The sequence below is a fragment of the Propithecus coquereli genome, unplaced genomic scaffold (assembly GCF_000956105.1).
Source record: "Propithecus coquereli isolate 6110/MARCELLA unplaced genomic scaffold, Pcoq_1.0 Scaffold683, whole genome shotgun sequence".
NCBI lineage: Eukaryota > Metazoa > Chordata > Mammalia > Primates > Indriidae > Propithecus > Propithecus coquereli.
This window is the reverse complement of record NW_012152874.1, coordinates 186,875-199,460: the sequence shown is the minus strand read 5'-3', so window position 1 is coordinate 199,460 and position 12,586 is coordinate 186,875.

Here is a 12,586-nt window from a genome sequence, read left to right as displayed (position 1 = left end):
ATATATATTTAATGGTATTTTAAACTCTGCCAGAGATAGAAGTTTGCAAGCATGTTGTATAAATCCTGCATAGTATTGATAACAAAATATAAGACATATGACAATCTAAATTTTGAATATTGAAACAAAACCATATATAATTTATTAAAAAGAGAATTTACTATCTTTGAGTTGAGAATCATTGAGAACTCTTAAATGGAGAAGAGAAATAATCATATTGCATTTTAGAAAAGTTATTCTTTATTTCGTGCTCTCCAGGTAAAAAGCATCACAACATACCTAGTGAGCCAAGCCAGATACCTAGTAGTTGAACTGCCTCTCTCATTATTTCTCGTTTTCGTGACTTTTTCTTTCCTAGCTTTCATCATCTCTTAACTACATAACGGCCAGGATTTTTTATTTGATCTCTCGGTTTTGAGTCATTTACTCTATCAATTCTTTTTGCATAGCAACTGGTTCTCCTCTTTGTTGTTCTTGTTATTTGTTTTTTATATTTTAATACTAACTTTACAAAGTGATCATTTACATCATGAAATGCACCCATCATAAGTGTATTTTTTCACAAGCTTAACAAATTTTATATTGTGTATCACTAGCAATCAAGATACAGAACATTTCTAGTTCCTTTGTGCCTATTCCTAGGTAATTATTAAATGTTATGTCATCCTCAACATTCAGCCTCAGAAAACAACCAACCTGTTTTCAATAAGTGTTGATTACAGTTATATTTTCTAGAAGATCGTATAAATGGAATCATAAAATATGTACTCTCTGGTGCCTGACTTCTTTCATGCTACATAATGTTTTTGAGATTCATCCATATTGTTATGACTATCACTAGGTCAATTTTTATTGCTGAGTAGTATTTCACTGTATCAATACAACACAATTTATGTATGCATTTTCTAGTTTATGAATATTTCATCTGTTTTCAGTTTTTGGCAATTATGAATAAATCTCTGCACATATGACCATGTATATGAGGATTTGTTTCTGTGCTCATTTCTATACTCAAGGATGATAAAATTAATTTTTGTACTAGTAAGGCCTTCAAAATTTTAATTAACATTATAATCTCACAAAGAAACGTATTTTGCAATAGAACTTGTGGAAATCTGTGAATTTAATAACTAAAATATATATTTCATGTAGACCTATATTGTAACAATGCAATGCAAATCAAAAGCAACCTCTTTTCACAACTTAAATTTTGTATCAAGTTAATTGAAGACAATATGAAATGAGACTGTCTATCAATTGGAGAAATTTTGAAGATATTTCTACAAAAGTTAGTAAGATGATTTCAAGGCCTTTGTGGAGTAATGAAACAAAGTTTGAAAAACAGAAGAAAAGTATTTTTTAAAGTTTCCATAAATGGGAAGGGGACAAAAAAAGTAGGAGAGAAGTAGAAGGATATAAATGAAAGTATCAGGAAAAAAATAGCTGACAAGGGAAGAACTGAAATATGCAACATCCACAACAAACTCAACAGACAGATATACATAAATATATGGAAAGTAAAAAGCAGGAATAAGCTGAGTAAGAGAGGTAAGGGAAAGGGAAGGAAGAGAAAAAAAGAAGAGAAAGGAATGGTAAAGAAGGGAAGGGAAGATAAAAAAGAAAGATTATGAAAGAAAATATGTTTTACTCGAGAAATGACTTCATTAAAGAAGTCACCAAATCCAAGTGCCCATCAATCCATGAGTGGATTATCAAAATATGGTATATGTTTACAATGGAATATTACTCAATCATAAGAAACGACAGTGATCTAGCACCTCTTATACTTTCCTGGATTAAACCTGAGCCCATTATCCAAAGTGGGGCACCACAAGAGCAGAAGAACGGGATCCATTTGTACTCACCATCAAATTCATATTAACTAATCAAAACATAAATGCACATATAAGAATAACATCTATTGGATGTTGGGCAGGGGGCGGAGGGAGGAAGGAGGAGGGGACGGCACCACCCGAAGGATGGACATATTTGAAACACAGACTTGGGGGGGGGACCAAGGGCAACATACGTAACCTAAACATCTGTACCCCCATAATATGCTGAAATAAAAGAACAAAAAAAAAGAAGTCACCAAATCATTGCATAAAAGATGAGCACTGTTTATTGACTCTGCATGAGAGAATCAGGATGGTTTCAAATAGAAAATAATATTTAATAAAAATCTCCCATGATACTAAGGAGTTTTCAGTCACATAGTGCTGGTAAAAAACTCCATGTGTAATTGACAGCATATGTAAAAGTTTTAGGGTAAAATCAAATAATGTGACATATTAGTCTTGATTTCCTATGGACTCTACCTGGTAACGATAGCTAACAATTGAAAAAGTTATGCAGTCAGATCTTGCAGATCATTTTAAGGATGTCAATATTATTCTCCAGATGATGATGAGTAAATGAACTGTTATGGACTGATTATGGGGAATGGCATGATAATGCATACTTTAGAAAGATTAAAACAATAAATCCACACAAGAATCTCCATAAACTCATATCAAGAAAACTCGAGCACATACACATTAAGAAAACACAAGGCATGCTTCATCAATGGGCTGAAAGCAATGATAAAGAAAATATCTTGGCCGGGCGCGGTGGCTCACGCCTGTAATCCTAGCTCTCTGGGAGGCCGAGGTGGGGGGATTGTTTGAGCTCAGGAGTTCGAAACCAGCCTGACTGAACAAGAGTGAGACCCTGTCTCTACTAAAAATAGAAAGAAATTAATCAGACAACTAAAAATGCATAGAAAAAATCAGCCGGGCATGGTGGCGCATGCCTGTAGTCCCAGCTACTCAGGATGCTGAGGCAGTAGGATCGCTTGAGCCCAGGAGTTTGAGGTTGCTGTGAGCTAGGATGACGCCACCGCACTCACTCTAGCCCGGGCAACACCGTGAGACTCTGTCTCAAAAAAAAAAAAAAAAAGAAAAAAGAAAATATCTTTAAGATAATATAAGACCAGATAATTGATTAACATTTGAGTGCAGATGTCTATTTTGTAGAATGTCTTTTTTTCATTTGGTATAATCCCAGTAGTGGGATTGCTGGATCACATGGTAGTTCTACTTTTAATTCTTTGAAGTATCTCCATACTACTTTCCATGAAGTTTTTACTAGCTTCTAGTGCCACCAGCAGTGTATGAGTGTTCCTATCTCTCTGCATCCATGCCAACATTTGTTGTTTTGGGACTTTTTGGGTAATTAAGGTGAAATTTTATTGATAATTATTTTAAAAATTTACAACATTATATGTTCTATATCATAGCATAAAGATCATAAAAACAAGTATTTGTATTCAAGAAAGCCAAATTATTAATACTTAAAAATTTAATCAATAGATCTAATGATAGAATCCCCACAAGCAACTTAAAGACATGAGATATTTTAAGTTTCCTTAAAGATATGAACCCTGATTTAAAAAAAAAAAACTGCAATAGAATTAGAGAACTATCTCTTGTTCTTCCAAAGTAAATGAACTTTTTATTTGTCCTGTATAGTAAAACCCAAAAGATTAGAGCTCTTGACCAGTTATCTATTCATAAATTATTATTGATTACATAAAAATAGAGTATTTATACATGATTTGAGAAAATTGAATACTAATCCTATTAGAACTGAAATTTCGATCCAAGAAAGTGTGAATTTTATTATAAACAATAAAATATTCTCCCAGCAGGTATTATTTAAAAATTTATTAAAGTACTTCAATGTATTTTCTAATTAGTGTTAAGTAGTTTATGAGGTAGATAAACACAACTTGAGAAATCACATAAACTCCATTGCCAAAACAATACTCTTTTTGCAGGTAACACAGGCTATTAAAGCACTACATTAAAATTATACACACATTTTCTCAATTAAAATAAATGCTTATAGAAAATCGTGGTGACAAATTTCCATTCCCCATTTCAGATCCAAACGATCTGAGCTTCTCTGGCTTTTCAGAATTGCTGTATCGCTGTTTGCTACATATGTCGTATGTCATATTTGACAAATACTTTGATAAAATTTCTGGGAAAACAATTATATATATTGATAAGATTTATGTTAGATATGAACTTTTAAATTAATTATGACAGATATTAAAATGAACAATATTTTTAACGCTAAAGTGACAAAAACTGAAAATGTCATCAAATTTGTGGGGAAAACACTAAGCACTAAACAATGGAGAAAGCTGCTAACCCCTAATCAGTGTTAACATCCATAATATGTCTTCTTAATAGTATGTACCCTTGATATGATATGATCAGAAGGGAACTTTACTGTTATGTTCTTGCTACCAAAAACTCACAACCTGAGTCTAATCCTGAGAAAAACCTTAGATGAACCACAGTGCTGGGATTTTATAAAATAACGGCAAAGTGCTCTTTAAAACTGTCAAGGTCATCAAAACAAAGATAGTCCGAGAAACTATCACTAGCCAAGAAGATTCTGAGGAGACAAAATTTAATGTTACCACATCCATACCAGAATGGGATTCTGAAACAGAGAAAGGACTTTGGGTCAAAACTGAGAAAATTTAAATAAAGTATAGATTTTGGTTAATAATATATAGATATTGGTTTATTAATTGCAACAAATTTACCATAAGTTGATATAAAATATTAATTATAGCAGAAACTGTGTGGTTCACAGGAACTCTCTGTATATATAACCTTTGCAAATGTTCTATAAATTCAAAACTATTCTAAAATGTAAGAGTTTAAAAAAATTTTGAATCATGTAAATTTAAATTTGTGAAAGGACCCTTAAAGATAATATACATCAACTCCCTTTTTCTCTGTTGCATGGTTGGTTGTGCTACACAAAGTCAGTGTCAGAAGATCTAATACCGGTATTTTTAGTATAGTATTCATTTCATCACACCATACTGTGCCTCTATCTATAGAAAAAACTAGGATTATTAATATCTTCATGGTATTATCCAGCCATAAATTTTTTAATAATTATGTTAAATCTCTAATTTAGACGCTACAGATAATAAAATAATGAAGAAAAATATAGTAACTATTCTTTTGATATCTTAAAAACAATCCAGTAGAGAAGTTTAAAACCAGTCAAATCAGAAGAAATTGCACATAAGACAAAACATGATATGACACTTTTCTACTGAAGTGGGAATTCAAAGCAAGGATTTGGTATTCACTAAATATATTGGGGAGCAGCAAATTTGATCAGTAAATAAAATCACTTCATAAAGGTAATTGGCTGTATCCTACTTAAGAAATCAAACAATCCCTTTAAAATAGTGGGCAAAAGACATGAACGGAAGCTTTTCAAAAGAGATTAAACAACTGGCCAATAAACATACGAAAAAATGCTCAATGTCCCTAATCACCAGGGGAATGCCAATTAAAACCACAATGAGATATCGCTTCACCCCAGTTAGAATGGCTTTTATTAAAAACTCCAAAAACAATAGATGCTGGTGTTAATGCAGAGAGAAAGAAACACTCATACACTGTTGTTGGGACTAGAAATTAGTACAACCTCTATGAAAAACAGTATGGAAATTCCTCAAAGAACTAGAAGCAGACCTACCATTCAGTCTAGCAATCCCACTACTGGGTACCTATCCAAAGGAAAAGAAATCATTTCATCAAAAAGTCGCCTGCAAATGTTTATTGCAGCACAATCCACAATTGCAAAGATGTGTGATCAACCCAGTTGCCCAAAACGTCATGACTGGATTAACAAAATGTGTTATATGTGCACCATGGAGTACTACTCAGCCATGAAAAAGATAAATTAAGGCCTTTTGCAACAATTTGGATAGAAGTGGAGACCATTACCTTTAGTAAAGTATCTAAAGAATGGGGAAAAAAAAAAACACCATATGGACCCACTATTAAATTGGAACTAACCACTGAATACACATGTGTACAGAGGAAAGTAAAACACAGTGGAAATTAAGTGGGGGTGGGGTGGGAAGGAGATAGGCGAAAACCTACCTAAAGGGTACGATGAACAAAATCTGGGTTATGGGCACACTTAGAACCCTGACTTAGGCATTAGAAAAGTGATCCATGTGGACAAAAAACATTTGTACCTCCATCAAATTTTGAAATAAAAAAAAATTAAAGTAACCTCAGAAACAATCCATGCATACATGACCTAGTTAATAAAGAAAGAAAATTTAGTATGTCCAAAGAATGGAATGTTATTGGGCACAGAAAAGGTGCTGCATCATGATGAATCTCAAAAATATTGTTCTATGTGAAAGAAGAGAGATGCCGAAGACCACATATTGCATGATTCTATTAGTATGAAATGTACAGAAAGGGAAATATGTAGAGACAGAAAGTAGATTAGTGGTTGTCTTGTATTGTTTGCTTCAGGTGGGAACTGAGAGTGACTATAAATGAACATGTTGTGGTGATAGTTGAACACACTATATATTTGCTAGAGTCATTGAACTATACACTAAAACAGATGAATTTTATGCCATGTAAATTATACCTCCACAGAGCTACAATAAGTGGGTGTGCATTATATACACATTTATACTTTTTGAAGATTAATATAACATGTAAAACATTTCCTATTGCTCAACTTAAAAGTAATCTCATAGAAAATCATAAAAATGTCAATTATTAGTTTGTCTTGATTTGAAGAAGAATCAGATATGATACACCATAGATTTAAAATAGTATGAGAAATTATTTCAACCTTGCCAATTACATCCACTTATCATTAAAAGGAAGGATGGCTACAAACACTAACTATATTAAACCTGCAACATATTTTTCTAATTATAATTTAACATACACATTTAATTTTATAGTCTATGCATTCTTCCAAACCTCTAAAAGTATTAATAGCTCCTAGATAATCACTAGGATTTACCATCCTAAAAATACATTATAACTTTAAAATATTTGAAAGACTACTTCAAATATATAAAAATTTAAATATAATGCAATAGTCAAAACTTTCTACAAAATTTAAAGTCCAATATATGTTCATTCAAGTTTTAAAGTTCTATAAAATCACGGGATCATTATTTTTTCATTGCTTTGCTCATCTTATTTCAACAACAAAAAAATATAAATTGCATTTATAACTTAGAAGGGATTCCAGTGACCCACAGCAAAAAGTCTAAGGGCTGTGATGATTACTTTGATGTTAATAATGTTTTGGAGGACAAGCGTTTTGTTCTTTTTTGTTTACTTTGAAATAAAATATATATATATGTAAATAAATAAAATAAAAAGACCAAGGAAGGTGAAATCTATTCTTCATTACCAGTGAAGTGAGGAAACATTGTGTATCAGAGAAGTCTCATTCAAACTCTTAAAAAGAGCCATGCAAACCATCACGGGGATATAGAAACTATTAAGTTGCATCTAGTTCTCTAGCATATTTTCCAAATTCAACATGCTATTAACAATATAAAGCCTTTAGAAAGTCATCTTACAGTTTCCAAATGTGAAAAGCTACTCTCTAAGAATCTATACAAGTAGATATGCCCATCACCTTAGAAAATTTTGTGGAACTTGTACATTATTCGCTTTGAAGCACATAATTGGTTTTATGAAATAGACCAAATCTGGAAATCATCAAATCAATTTCAAAAAGTATAAAAATATACATATACTATCATATATGTAGTTTATGCTCTCCAGTTAGGTTTTAAACACCATAAGTCCTTCTATACTATGCATTTTAACTCTGAATACACTACCAAGTAGTCATTCCAAATGTTTTAAAAAGTTTATAGGACGTTTCCATTATCACCCCAATCATTCCAAATTCAAATTTACTGGCAAAAACCACATAGCCTGCTCAGTTGAAATTCTCCAAAAGATTCTATTTACTAATGTACTTTAACACCATTCTAAAAATAAATAAATAACTGATGTAGAAATGGCCATAATAAGACAAAATGTAACTCATATTCAAAAGCAACCTTGTAGAAATTTACAGCAAATACATATTGCTTAATTTGTCACAAATGCATGGAAAAGATCATAGTATTAAAACTGTGAAATTGTTTTCGTAATTTCATTGAAATGGATGGCAAATTCTGTTTTTTAAATAAATGTTATATTTTAGAAAGTTTTAGATTAACAAAAAGATTGTGAAAAAAATTAGAGTTCCTGTATACCCCTCAACCAATTTCCCTGTTATTAAAATCTTACATTAGTATGTTATACTTGCCATAATTAAAGAACTATTATAATATTGATATATTATTAACAAAGTTCTATACTGTATTAAGATTTTCTTAGTTTTCTTACTTTTTACCTAATATTTCTTTCCTGTTCTAGGATCCTATCAAGGATACCATATTACATATATTATTCATTTTTCCCTAGGCTCCTCTTAGTTGTTACAGTTTCTCAGAATTTCCACATTTTTTACGACCTTGACAGTTTTGAGAAGTACTAGTCAGGTATTTTGTAGAAGGTTCCCTGGTTGAGATTTGTCTTACGTTTTTCTCATGAGTAGCCTGAGCCTATGTTTTTTTGTTCGTTTGTTTGTTTGTTTGTTTTAGGAAGAGGTAAAGTGTTATTTTCATCCCATAATATCAAGATTGCATAACATAAGAAATGGCTTGTCACAGTTGACATTAACCTGGATCACCGGCACATGCATGATATCCAGGGTAATAGGGACCGAAGTTATTAGGCATTTAGTTCAAATTTTTATATTTCTCTATTCTGGGTCCTTCACTGTGGGATGCTAATGGGATTCCTGAAGGTAAAACCTACAAAAGCTATTCCCTTCAAGACTTTACTTCCTTCACTGCCCGTCAGGAGTTTTTTACTTTTAAGCTAGTCTCTCAACAATTAATCAAAATTACCATTGACGTATTCTTCCCACTTAGAGATCCGGCAGCTTCTACTCAAGCAATCTTGGCTGTGATTTTCTGCATTCCCTGTCTCTCAAGATTTCAGGGTGGTGGTTTGCCCTGCAACCTCAATTATCTGATGAGTCAAATAAAATTTCTTCATTTTCATTTTTTTCAGCTATTTTTGATATTGTAATGATAGAAGTGACAACTATTAAGCCCTTTGCATATATTGGAGCTGAAACCAAAAATCTTTTTTCTTTCCTTTAAATCAACAGTCATTAAAAACATATTTCACATTTCAAGTTTTAGAATGGTTGCTAAAATGCAACATCAGAATAAAATCTCTCTTTACTGAGATTTTGAAGAGCATGACAAATGTATCATAACAAAAAGAAATAATAAAAAGTAAGGCATAGATAACAAATTTTAGAATATAATTTAAATTTATAAAAGGCCAGGTGTGTTGGCTCACACTTATAATCCTAGCACCTTTGGAGGCCTATATGTGAGGATTGCTTGAGGCCAGGAGTTTGAGGCTGCTGTGAACCATGATGGCACCAATGCATTCTAGCCTGGGTGACAGAGTAAGACCTTGTCTCTAAAAAAATTAAAAATAAAAATAAATTTACTAAAAGCATATTTGATGATAATTTCATATATATATAAAATACTTTCTTAATTATAAATCATTACTTCTGTTTTAGTTCCTTATATTAAGATAAATAGAGGGCAACCTTGTCTGGTTCCAGTTCTAAGAGGGAATGCTTTCAATTTTTCCCCATTCAGTATGATGTTTGCTGTGGGTTTGTCATACAAAATGGCTTGTATTATTTTTATGTAAATCCTGTCTATGCCTATTTTGTTAAGTGTTCTTATCATAAAAGGGTGTTGAATTTTGTCGAATGCTTTTTCTGCGTCTATTAAGAAGATGATGTGGTCTTTGTTTTTGCTTTTATTTATGTGGTGAATTACATTTATAGATTTGTGTATGTTGAACCATCCTGCATCTCTGGAATGAAGCCCACTTAGTCATGATGGATTATTTTTTTGATAAGCACCTGAATTCGGTTTGCTAGGATTTTGTTGAGAATTTTTGCATCTATATTCATAAGGGATATTGGTCTGTAGTTTTCTTTTTTTGTTGAGTCTTTTCCTGGTTTTGGTATCAGGGTGATGTTGAGAAGATAAATAATAGCCTATAGAATAAGATGGATATTAGTCTGTTAAGAAAAGGGATTTCAAAGAGAACTGTACTCGGTTTTTATTTTGACCTATATTAAAATGTGCATTTATATGTAATCCTATATATATATACAAATATCTTCTAATCACATTATCTAAGATGTAAAAAAGTACAATTATATAAAAAAAATACAGATAGAACTATCACTATCAGACATGCATGCATGTTCTCCTCCCTTAACTTCAAATCAAAGTGTATGCAATAGCACACTTAGCATTAGCCAGCAACACCAGGCACTAGCACAATACACTGTACATTGTTAGTACATAATATCCTAATGTACAGTACTCTAAAATCTTAATATTATTTACTAACATCAGTACCAGCAGTAAGAATAATGGCACACCAAAGGGTCTCAAGAAATAAGATATTATCACTAAAATAAATTCCTTATCTCAGATTACCAATTGTCATTTACTATAACAAATAATATGACTTATAAATATGACAAATATATTTTGAGTGACAACCATATTCCATGTATTGGACTATATACAGAGATTGTAACATTAAATAAGACAGAAATGGTGACTGCTCATGCAAAGCTTAAACTCCAGTGAACAAATATGCTCTCATCAAATATTGGCCTTGTTTCTAATTATAGCAGTTCTTTGTTTATGATGAATTTCTGGTATCCATTCATTCTGGGGAAGAGATGCAAAGGTGAAAATATATCAATATACTGTACTTCACCTTTCTAAAAATGTGCATAAATATTTATATTTAAAAAGATAATATACAAGCTAATAAGGATCCTCACCTTCATCACCAAATAAAAAAGAAAATTCACTATAACATCGAAAGCAAGTAGAAAGCAATGATTACACCCAAATAATATTCTCTCCATGTGGTTTCTGTCTTGTTGTATTCTATACATATAAAGGAGTTTTGTCCTATGGGTCTCTTGGTGGCCTCCTGAGGCTTACGTGGGATGTGGGGCCTTGTGCCTTGAAATAATCATATTCTTGGAGCATGAAACTGAGAAGCAATTGCCAATGACAGCATTTAGTGGAATAATAGGTGTGCACTACAGAAAAAAAAAAAAAAAATCAAACAGACCCAAATAGGAAGACTGGATTAAGTTGTAAAGAGGAGTTTCCAATTGGAGAGAAGGGCTAGTCTGCAGTAATTTCATCTCACACTCTTGCCTGCCTCCTCCACCTTGCATATATACATTTTAAAGGAGTTAAAAAGGAGTGAACAGTAACTAATCCTCATCCATTTTTCCATACTCATTTTGATGCAGCTGCATAATAATCTTTAAATCCTTGACATTACTTGATTATGTAGTTTAATTAGCATAACACTCATCACTGAATATTAGAGGTTTTTCATCTGATATACCACTTTTAAATCACATCTTTGAACACCCAAAATTTCAATAACAATCCATAAAACATAATGTTCATTTACACTGAAAAATATCATATATTTATTTTTAAAAGTGTATTAAGTTTTTTTTTATATTTTCACCAAAATCCTTGCTCAAAATTTTACCTTGTGCTGCTTATAAAAAAGACATTTGTTCAACCTGAAAATAAAATTACCATATGATCCTGCAATTCCACTACCAGATATATACCCAAAGGAAAGGAAATTAATATGTTGAAGGTATGTCTGTACTGCCATGTTTATCACAACACCATTCACAATAACAAAGATACAGAATCAACCTAAATGTCTACCAACAGATAAACAGATAAAGAAATGTATATGTACACAATGGAATACGACCAGCCTTAAACAAAAAGAATGAAATCCTGTCATTTGTGGAACATGAATGAGTCTGGAAGATATTACATAATAATAAGTCAAGCACAGAAAAATAAATACTGCATGTTCTCACTCACATGTGAAGCTAAAAATAGATCTCACAGAAGTATAGAATAGATTAATGATCACTAGAGGCTGAGAAAGGTACGTGGTCAGGGGGATAGGGAGAAATTATTTAATGGGTACAAAATTACAGCTAGACAGGAGAAATAAGTTCTAGCGTTCTATAGCACTTTAGGGTAACTATAGTAAACAATAATTTATTGCAGTTTTCAAATAGCTAGAAAAGAGGATTTTGAATATTACCAACACAAAGAAATGATAAAGACTGAGGTATGCTAATTACCCTGATTAGATCATAATCTTTAGTAATTTTTTATCAGAATGCTTATAGTTTTATTGGAGGTGTTTAAATATACATGTTAAAAATCTAAATCTGAGAATATTACTTCAGAGATGCATTGTGAGCTGCCTTATTAAAGTGAACTAAACTGTTTACCAGTGAATTCTGCAATCAAATGTCTAGAAATACTTTTAAACAAAGTTCTCTGTATCATTACATATTGTATAGAGGTATCAAAATATCACACCGTACTCCATAAATATGTATACACATTATGTGTCAATTAAAAAATATACATAAAAAAGATATTTTTAAGATGTGATATTTTTTGATAAAATATAGGGGAGCACATCAAGTTTGATTTTACTAGATTATGATTTTAAGTATATGAAGGAATTTTCACAGGTCAAGATTA